General features: G+C 38.9%; 1 protein-coding gene across 1 annotated transcript in view; it reads left to right on the forward strand.

Annotated features, from left to right (window-relative positions):
• The first annotated feature begins 941 nt into the window (after positions 1 to 941).
• LOC150083030 (DNA-dependent protein kinase catalytic subunit-like) overlaps positions 942 to 16,433 on the forward strand; it is a 205,091-nt gene continuing 189,599 nt past the window's right edge. The window contains exons 1-2 of the mRNA XM_090378363.1: positions 942 to 1,015; positions 3,172 to 3,307. The gene's annotated coding sequence lies outside the window, so the exon portion shown is untranslated. The remainder of the gene's footprint in view (positions 1,016 to 3,171; positions 3,308 to 16,433) is intronic.

Raw genomic sequence — 16,433 nt, forward strand, 5'->3', positions numbered from 1 at the left:
CTTTGGTTATTTTCTTGAACAGGGTAAATCAATTTATTACAATCACCTACTTCAATTATATTATAGCGCTTGAGTCTTTGATAATCTGCTGGAGTTTTCCCTGTGATTTTCAATTTTAGTGCAAAAATGTCATTTATCAGCTGTATATATTTTTATTTCATTATAAAACCTCTGTTACTGCATTTTGTTTCTATTACTTTCGTTAAATTTGCAGTAAAACTTTCTTTCATTCTTTCAATGGTATCCATAACCGTTACACTTTGGCAAACTACAAAAATTTTCATTACTTGTTAATTTCTAATTGTTTTTCAAAGAAAACTTACCTATGGACATAAACTAAATACATTTAACTTTATCTATAAGTATAACGTTGCATTACACAGTAAGAATGCAGACTCAGTGGTCATTCTCGTTCAGCCCAACAGCACTGCACTAACTAAATGGCGGTATATTATAGGTTTTAGAAGTGGCTAGTCAGCTCGACAGTGCGCAGAAGCACTTCCCTTCATTTCATTCATATGATTTCTGTGTCCTATTTATCAAATATACCAGTGATCCTGGAGAATATGTAAAATGACCGGTATATTTAATAAATTGCTATATATTTATTAAATTCTCCAATATTATTGGCGATTATACATATTAACTGGTAATTATTCATAATCACTGGATTAATCAAATTTACTGTAACATATACATTATAAACAGTAGACTGAAAATTGTTTTGCTTTTAGTCCCTTAGAAGAATACTTTTATTATTTTTTAAATTATTATTTTTTGCATTTTTAAACTAAATATTTATGTGCCTATGTTGTCTAATTTCAGATGCCTTTACTTAAAGTGGATTTGTGATAAATTTTCCTCTCTGCCCTCATTTTCAAATAATGAAAATCTCAGTGAGATCAAAAGTTTTCTGCAGGAACAAAGATTGCTTTTGAAGCTCTTAATTGCAGAAAATGCCTGTGACCAAGGGAATGTAGCTACAGCTTTAAAATATTTGCAGAAGATCAAAAAAGTAAACATTACTTTGAAATTTATCAAGCATAAGAGTTTATAATTTTGGAGGATTAGCATTTTATTTCTGACTAAAATTATGTGTCAATACTATTTATTTAAAATGGTATTTGCTGGCAAACTTATACAGCATCAACAAGAAAACACACACACACTTCATACACTGCCTTTTCATCCCCTCTAATAATTTGACTATTTCTTCCTTAAAATTTATTCAGGCTGCACAGTTTTACAAAACCCCAGATGGATGTTTTTTTACAGCAATTCAACAATAAAGAATGCATTAGCTGAAAGAAAATTTCTGCATATCCATCCTGCAACCATCTTTCTTCAATATAAATTATACTTCTCCCCCCCTTATGTTTGAACATAAGTAAGTATACCATCAAAGTGGTCTGTGCTTATCAACAGGAGAGACTGCTTCTACAGGGATAGGATACACTTAAGGGGCAAGAATATTTGCCGATGCTATTGGGGCACTGTTAGGTGGGTCGGAAAACTGCTAGCTTTGGGGGATATACGGACTAATAGATGAACAGTAGCCGCTAGCAGAGATGAAAGTGATTCTTGCACTGCTTCTATTGGAATGAGCAGCAGTCTGGAAAACAAGGTGCTGGAGATTTCAGGGATGGCTGGGAGTCATTGTAACAAGTAAATACATGGGCTGTGTTAGGGTAGCTAAGAATAAGAACAGCTGCATGTGTATTTGTGTGTACACCAATGCTAGGAGTTTAGTAAATAAATTTAATGAATTTGAGATGCTGGTCAAAACTTTAAAAGCAGATATTGTTGGGATATCAGAGACGTGGTATCATACAGATGCAAGGAATACACAGTTGGAATTTAGGGAGTACAATGTGTACAGAAAGGGTAGACAGGATAGAAAGGGAGGAGTGGTCATGCTGTTAGTTAAGACACAAAATCTAAGGAAGTGCATCCAGATGACATGGGTGGACAGTGCAATGTTGAGTTAGTTTTGTGTGACATAAGCAGTGAGAAAGCAAAATTGAGATGAGGAGTGAGCTATAGGCCTACTGACTGACTATAATGAACAGCTGTACAGAAAAATGAAGTGTGTCAGTAAATTAGATTGTCTTATAATTAGGGATTTTAACTTTCCAGATATTGACTTATAGATTGTTCACTCACACACTAGCAGGGCTTTTAAGGATTTATTGGATGACTGTTTTCTGCAGCAGCATATTCGAGAGGCAACTGTAGGGAGTAATACTCTTGATCTGATTATCAGTAGTGATTCTTTATGCATTAAGAATTTCCTGATAATGGAACCACTAGGTGACAGTGATCACAGTATGCTGATGTGGGATTTATTCAAAGATATAACTACCATCAGGGGTAATGGGAAGGATTTCTGCTTTCTTAAAGGAGACTACAGTGTTCTGAGACAGTTTTTAAATTCTATACAGTAGAACCAGCTGGTGATGTTACCAACTGCAAATTCTAAACGGGAAGCATTCAAAGAACTAATCTTAGAAGCTACTAGGCTTCCAAGATTTATATTCAAGGTTTAGGCCTAAATACATGTCAGATGAACTAATGAGACTTCTGGCGTAGAATAAAAATTTATGGGATGCATATAAATTATCAGGAGACACAGAAGCCTATGGTCAATATAAATTAGTCTGTAACCAGTCACAAAGGAGGTTAGACAGGCGAAGGCAGCTTACGAGAAATCTCTGGCAAATTATGCACAGAAAAATAGCAAAGGCTTCTTTACTTATGTAAACCCTAGAAGGAAGGGGATGAATGAAGCTGGTCCACTCAATATCGATGATTCAACTGTTGATGATCTGCTGAGGTATCTGACAAACTGAATGAGTATTTTGCATCTACAGTTACACATCGCCAACCCCGTTCATTGTCTTCTCTACTACTACTGCTGCTGCTGCTGCCTCTTCATCTCCACTTTTACTTTTGTGGTATTGTTTTCAACATTTGATTGACTATCAGCAAAATCTTAGTAATATGGTCTAACATTAATCATTCATTATTACATATTCGAAATAAAGCCATCTGTTTTAATTCTGGCTATCTGATTTAATTTTTTTCTGGTACTATGGTAAGTTTAAGTATATATATGTATGTAAAGAAATGAAAGCGAAGTCATTGACTGTCCCCCCCTCTTTTCTTTAACAGGAATTCATTAGTATTCGTGATTCTACTCAGTGGGTTAGTTATATTCACATATATTGCCAGGCTCAACATTCCCATGCATTAACTCTAACTGGAGCTGAAAAAATAAAGACTGTGTTTCATACTTGGGAACAGCTAGGTATTATTTTTATTTATTTGTTGATTATTTTTAAACTATGATATAAAAGCATTAATGAATTGTATTTTTGAATATCAATACTTTATTGTAAAATGCAAGAATATTTTCTCATCCTTTTATCAGAAGATCAAGATCACATTGCAGTTTAAAGAATGCAGGAATATGTTAATACACGGAAAGAACAGAATTCATGGGGTTTCTGGCAACGTGACACCGTCACCCGTCTCACTAGTAGATGAACCCACCACTTGGCAGGTATATAGATTCACTGCATTCACGTAGATGGTAATTCAATGTCAGTATGGATAAATGCCATGAATGAGCCGATTTTGAAAGAGGGATGATAGTGGGTGCCTGATGTATGGGTCACTCTAACATGGAGGTGTTACAGAAATTGCACCATCTCCGTTTATCAGTATCAAGAGTGTATCGGGAATATGCCAGTTCCGGAATAACATCTCATTGTGGACAGTACTGTAGGTGGAGAAAGGTGGGGGATGAATGTGGCTGTCAACATATTGTTTCAGCCAACCGGAGAGTGACAGTGGCACAAATCATCGGCAACTTCAGTGAGGGAGGTACCAAAAATATCCCCACCTAGACCACAGCCGATCATTAGCTGCAATAGGTTATGGGAGCCGCTGACCCATTGCTAACACCACAACACAGGACTCTACACATCAACTGGTGAAATAACATTGGTACTGGACCTTGGATGATTGGAGATGGGTCTCCTGGTGCGATGAGTCCCATTTCCAGTTATTTTGAGCGGACAGGAGGTTGCGTATCTGGCGTAAACTGCATGAAGCTATGCACCCATCATGTTAACGAAGAACTGTTCGGGCAAGTGGATGGTCAGTAATGGTCTGGGGTGCATTCAACTGGCACACATTGGAACCTCTGCTATGTCTAGATGCATCTCTGAACAATCCAGGTTATGTGTCCATCCTTGCAGACCATCTGCAATCCTTCATGGTCATTGTGCATCCACAGAGCAATGAACTCTTCCAGCAGTACCATGTGCCTCCCCACAGAGCCTGGTGACTAGAACATTGTTCAAAGAGCATTCCTCAGATTTTACCACCATGGAATGGCTTCCCTGTTCACTGGACATGAACCCTGTGGAGCATCTTTGGGATGCTGTGGAAAGGTCCATTCAAGCTTTGTGTCCTCCACCCAGGAATGTGACGGAATTATGGACAGCAGTGCAGCAAGCATGGATGGAAATACCTGTGGAATTCTTTCATGAACTAGAGGACTCAATGCCTCACCATGTGACTGCCCTTATCCAGTCAAAAGGTGGGCCTACCCATTACTAGGTAGGTATCCCATGATTTCTGTCAACTCAGTGTAGTAGGTAACCCTTTCTCAGTATAATGTTTTTACATGTGGAATTTTGATTTACTTCTGTAGGAACTTTCTCCAGTCCTCGTACAGAAGAAAAATGAAAGTGGAAGACCTTAGAGTTTCAGCAAATATTATTTACATTTTTTATGTTTGAATGATATCTGTTAAAACTGTAACAGATTTTTTAACTTTTTTTGTATCAGAAAATATTGCCTAATTGGATTTTGAATGCAAATTTCATTTGATTTCTGTAGTTCTCAAACAGGCAAGAGCATCGCTGTTGCTATATATTTTGTCATTATTATAATATTTAATAAAACTAGAAAGAGTTTCTGGATGTACTGCTTTTTCGGAATTTGCTAAATGGAACTATATTGCTTAAAAACTTTTTTTTATAAAGTTTGATTTAAAATTGGTAATGTAGTTGTTATTTGTAATTCTCTGATTAAGTTGAATTTTTTCATTACTTGACCTTTGTAATTGCTTCAGAAAGCACAGTCAACTTCTGCTGCCATTGTGTTGTTTCATTGAGATACATCATAACAGCAACATTCAAGTTTTCCCACCATTGTTGCTATATCACTAATAATGTTCAGATTCTGCCACCATTATGTTATTAATATAGGTGGTACTTTAAAATTTTCATATTTAGTTTTGTAGCAGCATAATCAAAAGAGGCCTATAAACTACGAGGGGGGGGTATCAAAAATTCCATACCGTTACCTAGAAAGGTGAAATTTCACAGGAACTTTAATCCTTTTCTATGTACTCTTCATGTATAGTAACACATTTCTCCCATCTGTGGATCAGTTGTTAAATGCCTTGATCTTAGAAGTCTGCACTTTTTGCCTGAAACCACGATTCCACTTCATTGATGACTTCCTGAGACAAATCAGAGTGGCGTCCATGCAATGGTTTCTTTATTTCTCGAAACAAGATGAAGTCTGATGGTTCTAGGTTAGGAGAATAGGGTGGGTGCTGCAGTACTTCAAAGCCGCACTAGGCAATAAATTTGGTGGCGGCTATGGCTTCTGCAAAGGCGTCAGCAATTTTGGAACCCATCGTGCGGAGACCTTAGACATGAGCAGATGGTCATGTAAAATGGCCATAACTAATTCCTACTGCATTTGCGATGAAATGAATTGTTGCACGTCTGTTACTCAGCACCAGCTGCTCAACCTTTGCAATTGTCTCGCTATCTGTGAATGATGATGATGGCCTTCCTTCTTTTGGCTTGTCAAAGACACTTGTACAACCGCACTGGAACTCCTGTTTCCACTTTTTTACAGTGTCATAGGATGGCCAATTCTGCCCATACACAGCTTTCATTTCTTCATCAATTTCCCAAGTTTTCTTACTCTGCAAATGTAGGAACTTGATTACTGCTTGATATTCCACTTTGTCAACCATAGCGTCCTTCCTCAGATTCGGGGCTCCACACCTGGTGTACGATCACCTATGGGAATGAAATTTCACATGTTAGTTGTTGAATATGTAGACAACTTATATTAAAAACAGCATCTTCCTACTGATGTTTTATCTAGGTCAGGATACGAACTTTTTGATACCCACTCATATAAGTTATACGAGGGGGTATAAGTTATATATACTTTATAGCAATACAAATGTATCTTAATTATGCAACTTTTTGATCTCTTAGTTAGTGAGTTGTTTTTAAAATAAATTTAGAATCTAAAATCATTCCTCAGACTATAGCAGCAAAGCAAGGTTCAAAGTAGTGGGAATGCTTTGGTTCAGGGAAGAACTTCTGATGGAAATTATCCGATGAATCAGGATTATATCATGTGTGTTACCAGAGATATTTTTGCATTGCTGCCTCTAGCAGGACATAATACAGCCTAGGGGATGCCTTTGTATGTGTCCATTGCAAAGAGCATCAGGAGGTTAAGCAAAAATTCAAGTATTCTGTTGGGATCATATGAGGGCTTGATAACTGGGGTTGATGAAACTCGGGTAGAAGGATTAAAAGAGAGGATCCATCAAGCACTCCACTTCCCAGCCCAATACCTGAACATGTGTTCCAGCATCAGACAACACAAAAGACATCTGCTGCAGCTAAGACCCTTGATCCCACAGAAAGTAGCTATAGTTGGTGATGCTATTGTATGTCTGCTATGGTCTAAAGTAGATGTTGTAGAGCAGCTGTCATCTTTTAAGGGCACAAAAGGTGATATTGTTGTACATGTTGATATCAAGATTTCAGATTTTTAGTAGATATCAGGATTTTATCGACAAGTACAGAGCAATGTTAAGAAAAAGTCATCAGTTAGGGTTGAAATTGATAGTGTTGGCAATTTTGCCCAGACATGATAGGAGGCAGTATATGACAGGAGCCTTGCCAGTCAATTTAGTCCTGGAGAGAATGTGAAAGGCTCATGGTGTAGAATTTTTCTCAGCATGGTCTGTGCTGCGTCTTAATAGGAGAGACTGTTTTTACAGGGATGGAATACACTTAAATTGAAGAGCTGCAAGAATATTTACTGATGTTATCAATGCAGTGTTAGGTGGGTCGAAAAACTTTTAGCCTGGGAGATACATAGACTAGTAGATTAACAGTAGTCACAGGCAGAGGTGAAAGTGATTCTTGCACTGCTTCTATTAAAACCAGCAGCAGCAGCCTGGAAAGCAAGTTGTCTGGGATTTCAAAACCTGCCGGGGTCCTTGTGGAACAAGCAAATACATGGCTGTATTAAGAATACTAAGAGTGAAAACAGTTGCAGGTATACTTGTGTGTACATTAAGGCTAGGAGTATAGTAAATAAATTTGAAGTACTGATCAAACCATCAAATGCAGGAATTTGGGATGATTGATGAAATGGTGTCAGTCAGACATAAGTGATGCAGAATTTGAATATGGGTAGTACAATGCGAACAGAAGAGGCAGTGTTCTTCATTAAAATTTACATAAAACCTAAGACTGTGCATCCAATTGACATGGGCAGCCTGTACAATATTTAGTCAGTTTGGTAAATCAGAATGTCTTATAATGGGGGCATTAATCTTCTAGATATTGTCTGGACTTTGTGGGCTGGTCATTTAAACAGTAGCAAGACTTTTGTGATTTTATTGCATGATTCTTTCCTACACGAGAGAGAGAGAGAGAGAGAGAGAGAGAGAGAGAGAGAGAGAGAGAGAGAGAGAGAGAGAGAGCGAGAGCGAGACGAGCGAGCGCAATACCCTCAATCTGATTATCAGCAGTGACTCTTCAATTTAAGAATCTGCAGATAAGAGACCAACTAGGTGGTGATGATCACAAATATATTGATGTAGAAGTTACTTAAAGATTAATTTCAGTTGCAAGGGAAAGTGTTTTGCTTTCTTAAAGTTAACTACAGTAGTCTTGACAGTTTTTAAATTCTTTACAGTGGAACCAACTGATGAATTACCAACAGCAAATTCTAAATGGGAAGAATTTAGGAATGTTATCATAGAAACTACTAGGCTTTTTATACCAAATAAGAGGTACATTTCAAGGCAAAGACCTAAATGGATACTACCTCAAGACATAGCCAACACTCTCGGAGAATCCTTTGCTGAAACCTCTGCTGTATCCTCATACTCGCCAAACTTTCAGAAATTAAAGTCCCTTGCTGAAAAGCAGACCCTAAATTTTAACACAGACCACTATCAAATGTACAACTGTCCTTTTACCATAATTGAACTACGGCTTGCTCTTAACAGCTTGAAACACAGTGCTGCTGGACCTGACGGAATACACTATGTCATGTTGAAAGAGCTGAGCGAAAAGTCGCTTTGTGTCTTACTTCAGCTATATAATTGGGTTTTCACAGAAAATACTTTCCCTGATAACTGGCGACACTCATATGTCATAGCATTATTAAAACCTGGCAAGGATCCAATCAACCCGCGTCACTATCGACCTATTGCCCTCACCAGCTGTATGGGAAAAATAATGGAAAAAATGGTAAACTCTCGACTCACCTGGGTGCTGAGCAAATACAACCTCATCAATTCATCGCAGTGTGGATTTCATACAGGTAGATCAACTTTAGACCTCCTGATACAAATGGAAAACCAGATTCGCAATGCCTTCTTAAGGAAGGAACATTTGACTACTGTTTATTTAGACGTTGAGAAAGCTTTTGACACAGCTTGGCGATACGGAATTCTCCGTGATCTACATGCATTATACTTCAGGGGTAATATGCCAAGAGTTATACAGAACTTTTTGAAGCAGCGATCCTTCCAGGTCCGTATTCAATCCACTCTTTCCCGAAAATTCATCCAAGAAGAAGGTGTTCCACAGGGCTCAGTTTTAAGTGCCACTCTATTCATTATAAAAATCAACTCAATTACCAAGGTCATTCCAGCCACTGTATTTACTACCTTATATGCAGATGATGTCAGTATATCTTGTCACTCACAGAACATGAGAATGATTGAGAGACAATTGCAAGGAGCTCTTAATAAGATTACAACATGGGCCACAGATAACGGGTTCCGCATATCACCTGAAAAAACTGTTGCAGTTCATTTCTATAGAAGACGTAATCTCCAACCTGACCCACTTCTAAAGCTGGGGAACCATGATATACCTGTTGTGCCTACCATTCGTTTCCTTGGATTAACTTTAGATAAAAAATTGACCTTTCTTGACCATATTAAAGAACTAAGAACCACCTGTTTCAAGAAACTAAACATTTTGAGAGTATTATCAGCTACAACATGGGGTGCTGACCATCAAACACTCCTTCATTTATATCATGCTATTGTAAGATCAAGGTTAGACTATCCGTCACCAGTTTACAACTCTGCTAGACCTAGCATTTTGAGGGCTTTGGACCCTATTCACCATAGTGGCCTTTGCATTGCTCTTGGAGCCTACCGCACATCTCCTGTGCAGAGCCTGTACGCTGAAGCTCACGATCCCCCACTCTCTCTACGAAGACAATTTTTACTGCTAAATTATGCCGTCAAAATAAAAAACCAACCCCTGCATCCATCGTGGAAAAATCTATTTACACCAGATTGGGAGAACTTGTATGCCGTTTATCCATCAATAAATCGACCCGCTGGCATACATCTTTGCTCACTACTTGATAATTGGCAGCTTGACCTTTCTAAAATAGCCACCACTAGTTTCACGACTCCTCCATGGGCATTTTGCCCTACCACCTGTGATCTGTCCCTTCAAGAATGGGGAAAAGTACTCTTTCTTCACAGAATGTAAACCAGCTTCATAAATCTCTACTTGAGAAATATGAATCTTATACCATGATATACACAGACGGTTCCAAAACTGATCACCACGTCGGTGCTGCTGTTGTTCTTCCATCATCTACAATCTCTAATCAGTTACCTTTAGAATGCAGTATTTTTACTGCTGAACTTCATGCCATTCAGATGGCGCTAGAAACTATAAAGTTGAAGCAGTTTACCCATAGTATTATTTTTACCGACTCTCTGAGTGCCCTTCTCGCTTTACAGCAACCAAGAAAGCATCATAACTACCTACTTGGAAATATTCAAAACTTGCTGGCTCATCTAGCCAAGAACACGAAAGTAATAAAATTTTGTTGGGTCGCTAGCCATGTTGGCATACCTGGCAATGAGAGTGCCGACCACGCAGCCAAATCTACTGTGCAACCAATTTATGACTCTTTCAAAATTCCTTTCACCGTTTATAAAAGTCCTATAACAAAGCGAAGTATGATTCACTGGCAAACCATCTGGCAAAACCAAGAAGGCAACAAACTCCTTCGGATTAAACCGAAACTCCAGTCTTGGCCATCTAGTTTCCGCTCGAACCGAAAGGAAGAAGTCACACTTGCAAGATTACGAATAGGACATACACACCTTACTCACCTTTATCTTTTCTCTTCCTCAGACCCGCCTTCTTGTCCGAACTGCCATGCTCAAATCACAGTCCAGCACATCATTGTTGACTGCCCTCTCTATAATGGAGTACGGCAGACCACCTTCTTATCAAACTATGCAGCCCAAATCACACCTACTTTGGAACAAATATTAGGCGACAGATCTGATATTAATGCAGTTTTCACTTTCCTAAAAAGGATAAAATGCTATGACAGAATATAATGCTTAAATCTCACATAGTGCACATATCTCACTTTAATAAAGCCTTTTGCCTCCTACCATTGTTTGGCGCATAATGGCCTATAGCTGCCGTTGCGCCGTAAAACATACAACAACAACAACAACAACAACAACCTAAATGGATGCCAAATGACTGATTAGACTTAAGGCAATGAAAAAAAATTCATGGGTTGCATATAAATTAACAGATGATACAGAAGCCTATGGTAGATATAAACAAGTCACAAGAGGAGTTTATATAGGCCAAGGCAGATTACAAAATATCTCTGGCAAAGAATGCGAAGGAAAGCAGCAAAGACTTCTTTATTTATATCTACAATAGAAGGAAGGGATTGGCTCACATTGGTACACTGAATATGGATGGATTAACTGTAAGTATTCCTGCTCAAGATGCTGATAAATTGAATAGGTATTTTGCGACTGTATTCACATATGATAAATTCTTAGAGATGTCTGACGTGCATAAAATTGAAACAATGAGCTAAATGATTCTGTGTTAACTTTTTTTTTTTTTTTTTAATGTAAACCCCAAACACGAGAGGTGTTAGAACCTATAGTACTTACTACTGTGCTTGGGTTGGAGGTTGAGAAGACGAAAGAAGATATTTGTTGACATTGGACTTGAACTTCTGTAGACTGTAATTTTCAGGAAATACGTATGAAGGAAGGTTGTTCCAGAAAACTGCAGTTGAATGAATAAACAAGGAAGATGAAAAGTTGGTTCTGTGAGTTTGAAGTTGGACAGTAAATGGATGTTGGCTGGTGGCGGCACGTGTTTGGACTGTTTTGAAAGAGAGAGCAGGAATTATAGAAGGTAATTCAGAAGAACAGTGCCCATGGAAGTATCTGTAGAAGAGGCATGCAGCAGAAACAGTACATCTATGAGACAGTGAGTGCAGAGACTCTGTTAGAGATGAGTCATTAATTAACCTAACTGCCCTCTTCTGAATAGAATCAAGAAGCCTGAGAGAGGTTTTGGGGGCACCACCCCAGATGTGGGAACAATATTCCATTGCAAGGCAGATTTGCAATTTATACAGAGTGAGCAGCTGTTTGGAAGAAAAGTAACGCCGAGAGCGAAAGAGAAAACCAAGTTTTTTAGATGTAGAGGAAGCAATATTTGTAATGTGCTTGTACCAAGAGAGATTAGAAGTCAGGGTAATCCCCAAAAGAGATATATCATTTTGCTTAGAAATCGGAGTGTCACTAAAGATAAGCATAGGAGCAGAAGAATCCTTTTTGCGAGATATAAGACAAGACTGAGTTTTAAAGGGTTGAAATCAACTAAGTTGTCTTTTCCCCACTGGAGAATTACCTGAAGATCAGCATTTAAGGAATTGGTAGCAGATTTTCGAGAAGTTGAAGCTGATTCAGCAGGACAAGGTTTCTCAAAATGAAAAGTGGAATGCAATGTGCTATCATCGGCAAAACTATGGATAGGATTTCCAGTCAATGGAAGAAGGTCACTAATATACAAGAAGAAAAGAGTGGGGGAAAGAACTGAACCTTGGGGGACACCGGCATTAGTGGAGAGTTTGAAGAGAGAGAGCCATCTACCATCACCCTCAGTGAGCGATAAGAGAGAAAACTGGATAACCAATTACTAAAAACAGTTGGCAAATCATAAGATGGAAGCTTGTTTAGAAGACCTTTATGCCAAACACGATCAAAAGCCTTTGAGATGTCAAGAGCAACTACTTGTGTTTCACTGAACCTTTCCATTGAATTAGTCCGTAAATGGGTAACACAAACCAGAATATCATCAGTGGATCGACACTGACGGAATCCATACTGGCGATCGTTGATCAGACGGAAGGTTTCTAGGTAGTTTAAGAGTTGCCGGTTAATTGATTTCTCCATTACTTTAGAAAGAGTAGAAGTAATTGCAATGGGACGATAATTGGATGGGAGGGACTTGTCACCCTTTATAGCAACTGGCTGGATATGAGAAAATTTCCAAGCAGAAGGAAAAACATCTTTGGAATAAGAAAGTGAAAAACGGCGGCAAAGAATAGGAGTAAGTTCAGGAGCACAGGTTTTGAGAACAAGTGGAGAAATACCATCGGGACCTGGAGCTTTCTTAGCATAAAGATTCGTCAAAATCCTTCTGACATCTTTTTGACAGAAGACCACAGGAGGCATTGAATGGAGCATGTTGGGAATAGTGGGAGGTGTTTTACCAAGATTGTTAATGCATGAGTTGAAAGAAAAATGGGATGCTAGCAGGTCCTTGGCTCAAGTGACAACAGAACCATCTGGTTTGGACAGAGGTGGGAGCAGAGATGGGCAAAAGTTGCGGCCAATAGGTTTGGCAAGAGACCAGAATGCTCGGCTACCATTAGGGCAAGAAGCAAGTTTTCTACTCTTAGCCTGTTCAAACTCTTGTTTGGACTGGTTAATAACTGCTTTTAAATTGTTGTGAGCTTTGGTGTAGGCAGAAAATGAAACTGAAGAATTAGAAACAAGCCAATTACGATATGCAACATTCTTCTCTTGAACAGCCTTAGCACTTTTATTGGAAAACCAAGGTTTAGATAAAGGATGAGATTTTTAAAGTGGAGTGTGGGATAAAGGATTCCATTACGGCAAGAATAATTTTACTGACACGATCTGAGCAAACGTTGACATCAGAACTTTTGAAACAGTAATCCGACCAAGGAAAAGAAGAAAAGAAGTCTCGCAGGTCATCCCATTTTGCATTCTTGTAATGCCAAACAACACGAGGTTGGGAATAGCCATGAGATAAAGGTTCCATTGGAGAAGAGACAATCACTAAGTTGTGATCTGAAGTGCCTAAAGGACCTCTCACTTCCACCATGTACCTAGAAGGGTTGTTTGTGAGAAAAAGATCAAGCGTATTGGCTGTATGATTAGGATTGTCTGGTATTCTTGTAGGTAAATGAAAAATCTGTGCAAGATCATTAGTAATTGCAAAAGCCTCAGCATTTCGACCAGCTGGGTCGGTGTGACTAGAAAACAGAAGCCAGCTGGAGTTGTGAACATTAAAATCACCAAGGAAAATTACCTCACTGTTAGGAAAATTGGACTGGAGAAAGTCAAGTTGCAAAGAGAGGAAGTCAAAGAGCTCCAAGTGATTAGTGTAGTTGGGAGAACGGTAGAGACAACAGATGAATTTGACACAATGAGGTAGAGAGATTTTAAGCCAGAGAAGATCAAAGAGAGGAGATTCCAAATTGCCTAGTCTCTGACAGGGAATATCAGAACCGACATATGCACAAGTACCACCTTTGAGGCAAAAAGAATCATACAGCAAATAATTTGGGCATCTGAGATGAGCAGTATTTGAATCAACGGATAACTGAGATTCTGTCAGAAAAGGTATATGGGGTTTGGCAGACTGCAAGTGGAAATGGACATCGTTGAGATTAGAATTGAGACCACGTATATTTGTGAAATGAATTAGGAAATGCTTGGGAGGTTTAGATCTTTTTGCAGATAAGCTTGCTCTATTAGTTTGACAATTCATGGTGTATTCAATAGTAAGAAAAAGTGGGTGGGACATGCTGTATGAAGTAATGAAATTTTTGGATATGGCGTACACATGGTAAGAATATACCCAGATCCTTGACATAACGTGGCCTTGACAATGCTCTCCACATACACACTACCCGGACTCCCTCCAGTCACTATCTGGCAGAGTAGAGGTAGCAAGATTATACACTAGCTGATCCGGAAGCCTCCTAGAGAATTACCAATAGGTTCGGTCCGGTGTACTAACTAGCAGCCAGCCTGCGAACACCGTTTTAGAGCTGTACCCTCAAAATGTAAGGAATATTGGATCTCACCACGATGTTCATCATAACCTCAAAAGTCATCAATCATGCTGCATGATGGAAGAGATGGGGAAGGGTTGACCGGAACTTAGCTCTAGACACTAAACATGGGTTCCACCACTTCAAGCCTCCAATAAGAAAAGTGGTGGTATTGCACCGTTTGATGAGAGTCATCTACCACCTACTACTGCCTGGTAACATAGAGGGGCTACGTTCCTCCATGTGGTGTGGGCACCACACCTCGATCCCTGCTTACGTTGGTTCACACCTGGATGGTCACCCACCATGTACTTGTGCATGGAAGTTATACCCAGGATTACTAACAGTCCCACCATCGTGAAGGTGCAAGCATAGGATTTGGCTGTCACAGACCGTCTGGACTTCGCCGAAATTGGGTCCACTTGACTTGAGTGTTACCTGAATATCAGTTACATCAGCGGTTTAGACTCACAGGTAGCAAGTACAGCTTGTCTGGCCTATCTGAGAGAATGTCTGTGACAACCTCAAGGACCAACTAAGAGGAATGTGGAAGAGAAATTGATTTATCCAGTTATATTAAGGGAGGGTGCAAAATAGACAAGAAAACCTTTAGCCATGATTGTGAAAGCATCAGTGAATTCAGGGAAGGTCCATGTGGACTGCAGATGTGCAAATGTATCCCAAATTCAGGGGGTGGGATCAAAAGGAGACGAGGGAATTACAGACCTGCTAGCTTGATTTCTTTTCCATGGTAATAATGGAATTGCTGGTTAAAGAAACAATTCAGGACCATTTTCACAGGAATGCAATCACAGCACAGATTTGTTAAGGGACAATCTTGTCTGACCAGTCTGATTGGATACTATGGCACAGTAACAAAGGAACTGGATGCAAGAAATAATCTTGACATCATATACTTAATTTCAGAAAAGCTTTTTATACTGTTGCAAATAAAAGTTGCACATCAATTAACTCTTTATCCATAGCAGCAACTTTCCCATTAAGGGAAAGTTGCTGTTATGGATAAAGAGATAATTAAATGTGAGAAGACACAAAATGATTATCAATGTGCACTGTTCTTCTTGGACTAATTTTATTAGTAGAGCCCCAAGGGGTTCAGTGCTGGGCCCATTGTTGTTGTGAATATATTTTAATTGATATTGTTGAAGGCATATCAGACACAATGTCTACATTGCAGATAATACAAAAGTTGGCAGGTTAGTTAATCACAGTAATTAGGATATTCTAGTGTAACAAGATCTACTCATATTAGGCAGATGGGTTGAGGTTGCAATTGAAATTTAATATTGCAAATGCAAGGTATTTCATATTCGGAGCAGCAATCCCCGGTTAATATACCAGCCATGTGATTCCATACTAAGTCCTGTGGAGAATTAAAATGACCTGGAGTTAATTGTGCAGCCAGATATGAAGTGTATATCTTTAGGAATTGTTGCTCTTCTCTGCAGCAGTTCCAAAAGATCTACATTTCCTAAAAAGAAGAAAATTGGTGATGGGGACAAAATGGTGCTCTTACCAGGAAAGGCTACAGTTTTGCAAATTTCTGGAGATAACGCACCTGCAAGGAGATGTGAATGAGGTATTTAAGACCTTGAATCAATTCGGTAAGCTCAATGCTGATGGAATCTTTTCTCTTGTTCAGATCACATGAAGGTATGAGGGTACATAAATTTAAGCTCAGGAAGGATGGTTACAGGTCAGATGTTCAGAAATTTGCCTTCAGCCAGAAGATGGTTGATTATTGGAACAAACTACCATTTGGTATTGTGGAGGTGGGTAGTGTGAATAAATTCAAGGAAGAACTAAGCACATAAGCACATTCACATGTCTTTAATTTTTGTAAATGAAATATATATATTTGTGCAGCAGTCTTCCATGTGCAACAG

The sequence above is a fragment of the Mastigoproctus giganteus genome, chromosome 7, assembly GCF_048544385.1.
Source record: "Mastigoproctus giganteus isolate SK-2022 chromosome 7, ASM4854438v1, whole genome shotgun sequence".
Lineage (NCBI taxonomy): Eukaryota > Metazoa > Arthropoda > Arachnida > Uropygi > Thelyphonidae > Mastigoproctus > Mastigoproctus giganteus.